Raw genomic sequence first — 3,757 nt, 5'->3', positions numbered from 1 at the left:
ATCTCAGTGGCAATGAAAGCTTAAAATATTAAACATTTCTGGAGCCATAGATGGCAAAATACAGGCTGATCATTTTGTGATATGGAGAGAGGGAGGGAGAGAGAGAGAGAGACTCTATAGGGACCAATGTCATTCTCTACCTTGCTGCAATCAAGCTAGGTAGAGAATGCATTATACAAATCAACCTTTGCCTTTCATCACTGCAAATGACAGAAAATCTTCACTGATGTCACCTTTGCTGTTCGTACCTCTGTTATATAAAACTGCCCCCTCCAAAAAAAACCTACCCCACCGCTCAAACCTCATCCTGAGGTTATAGTGCCCCCTCTTTACAGTGGAATAAATAGTAGAGTGACATATTTAACCCTATAGAGTGGGTCTGTCTCTCTCTCTCCCCCCCCCCCAATCTTAACACAGGCACAGAAAAAAACATGATGCTCATACTAATGAGGATTGCACTATTCACATTGGGATAGATTTTCAAAGGTTTAAGTAACCCCTGAAAAGCTACCCCTGTGAGTGGCGCGCCTAAGCCCCAGGGCACACATTTGTCCCGGGGATTTAAAAAATGGGTGGTCCAGGGGTGGGGCTGGGGGCATGGCGGCAGTCCAGGGGCAGGGTCACGGGCATGTGATGGTCCGGGGGTGCTCCAGGGGCGTTCCTGAGTCCTCTGGCACAGCAGCTGTGCCAGATATGCCAGAGGTTCGCGCGCCGGAAGCTGGCTGGTGCGCGCAAGTTACGCCTGCCAGAGGCAGGCGTAACTTGCGCGCACCAGCCAGCCAGAGGCAGCCAGAGGCAGGCGTAACTCCATCAAATAAGGATGGGGGGATTTAGGTAGGGTTGGGGTAGATTATATAGAGGAAGGGAGGGAAAGGTGGGGGGGGTCGAAAAAAAGTTATAGAAACATAGAAACATAGAAATGACGGCAGAAGAAGACCAAACGGCCCATCCAGTCTGCCCAGCAAGCTTCACATTTTTTTCTCATACTTATCTGTTTCTCTTAGCTCTTTGGTTCTATTTCCCTTCCACCCCCACCATTAATGTAGTTCCCTCCAAGGCACTCAGATTTCAGAGCAGCCTTGGAGGGAACGGGGAAAGCCACCGGGGCTCCCTTTGGGCTTGGCGCGCGCGCAAGGTGCACAAGTGTACACCCCCTTGCGTGCACCAACCCCGGATTTTATAACATGCGTTCGGCAGCGCGCGCATGTTATAAAATCTGGTGTACATTTGTGCACGCCGAGTAGTGCGTACAAATGTACCCCACGCACATAAAATTTAAAATCTTATCCATGTGCATTAAGGCCTTAACACAAAATGATAAATGAGCCCAACATGAATATTCCCCCCAAAATCCTTTTCACTGCACCCAATTTACATGTATTATATGTCTCAATGAAAATGAACTTCAGAGTTCACACATCTCTCCCATTTTTCCATTGCCACACAATACAAAATATTGCATCGAGTCATCCATAGTAATGCAGAACTTCATTCTTCTGTACATTTCTTTAAGTCAGATTTTCCAGAAGTAAAACCTTGTACAATAATGCAGTGCACTTATCAAATATATACGCAGTGGGGCAATCTGTACATCTGAATCCAAACACACAGTTGCTATGGAAATAGTCCAAAATACTCCTTTCCCAGTAGGCATGGATCAGGGCCGGATTTTTGGAATAAAGGACAGTGTTGGGGGTTGGCCATAATGTGAAAACTTTTTAAATAAAGTATTTTGGAATTACAGCCACCTCCTGAGGCAGTGGGGGCCAGTATAGGCAGGCCCCTGGAGTGTTTGGATGCTTTTAGGGAGGGCTTACTCGGGGGCTGGACTGATGGCACATTAAACACAGTGTCCCCTGAGCTGCAGGACATATGTTAGGGGAATTCAGCTGCAACTTTTGAATTGTTGCTAACTTCAAATCAAATAACACAGCTTACAATTTTTTTTGACTAGATTCTGATAAAGTGTTTTCATGCATTAAAGTACCCTCCCCAGAACCCTGAAACAGATGATGATCATCGAAACACTGTCAGTGTCGGGCATTTTTTCTCGTGTAGGACGCTATCACTTCACATTATAGAACAGTATGATTATGCTTCAAAAACATATTATTTATTTATTTGTTTATTTTTAACTTTATACACACATATACTGGTCCTGCGAAGTGTTTGGATTACAATGATTATAAAAAGTGAACATTTGCAGATGAAACAATTTTATCAGCATTTAGGGATAAAAATACGAACGGCTAAAGTTCAAACAATTTTATTAGCATTTAAAAAGAAAAAAAACAGTAAAATGTATTTCAAAAGAAGAAAAAGCATGTCATATGGATGCAATGACATAGTTATAGGGGATGACATATTGTGGCTAGTACTTTAACATTCATTGCACAGGATAAACATTCATTGCTGTAAAGGGAATTTGTCTTCCCCTTTGTTTAGGTATTTTGTCTAATATTATCAATATATCTCAGCCAAACTACCATGTGAGAGAAAATACAGAATAATAAACATAGACTTCTTTAAAACTGGTGACATATAAACAAATTATCTTGGGGGAAATTGTAGCTCTCATCTCTGTCTGAAGGATTTGTTGATAGAAATCAAAGAAAAAATAATTATTGGTTAGAGCTGAAGATACAAGCTTTACCAAAAAAGATGATGGAACCTATACATCCAAGCTCTTCTCTAAACAAAATTGAATAAAGTTTTATTAGGTTTGATTGAATTTTTTTCAATATATCATTTGTTTTGGGTTTTATTTTATTGATATATATTTTTTACCTTTTTATATCTATCTGCATTATGTTGATTTGCATCATTTAGGGTATTTATGAGCTGGATTTATTTTGTGGAAGGAGTGGATGATAGAAACATATGGGGAGACACATTCAGGCAGGGCCAGGATCTGGGTTAAATTTTGACAGGGAAAGAGAGTGGTTGGGGCCACAGGAGGTCAATTTTTTTAAATACAACAAAAATTTGAAAGTGCCAAAAATTGTTTGGGTATTTTTGTAGGAGGCCATTTTCAGTTCATTCCATTTTTAATGAACCAAAAATGATCTCATCTGTTGTATTTTTGGTATTCATTTAAAACAAATGCACATCCTAAAAGATCAATCAACCACACTCTACCCCTGGATTACCCCTTCAGAGGTGAAGAAAATATGCTAGGTACAAGAGGGCTTTGCCCCAGTGGCATCCCATAATGTTCCTAGCAAAAAAACTATCTACTTTCGAAAACAAGGTCAAACAGATGAAATTAATAATTTGATTTCAGAAGATCTTAAAAATTTAGATCTCACTGATGCAGAAACAGCAATCTCATCTTGGTTTAAAATTACCAGTAACATAGCAGAGAATCTCTGTCCTATACAATCCAAAGAAATCAATACTGAAAAGATAATTTAAAAAAAACCTTGGTATACTCCTGATCTAAAAGCTATGAAAATAGAGCTTCGAAAAACAGAAAAAGTATGGCACAGAAACCAAAATCCTACTAATTTATTAAAATTTAAGTACTTACTACATAAATATCGCCAAAACACCGATAAAACAAAGAAGGATTTCTACACGGCTAGAATCCATCAATATCAATTCAACCCTCAAGCACACTTCCAATATGTCAAAATCCTTATTACTGCACCAGCTATTGCTATCACAAACAATGACGAGGACTCAAAATGTGAGGAACTAGCTACGTATTTTTATAACAAAATACAATCAATAATAATGCGATGTAAGTCACAAATTA

This window comes from Rhinatrema bivittatum, chromosome 16, assembly GCF_901001135.1.
Source record: "Rhinatrema bivittatum chromosome 16, aRhiBiv1.1, whole genome shotgun sequence".
NCBI lineage: Eukaryota > Metazoa > Chordata > Amphibia > Gymnophiona > Rhinatrematidae > Rhinatrema > Rhinatrema bivittatum.
Note: the sequence above shows the minus strand (reverse complement) of the source record.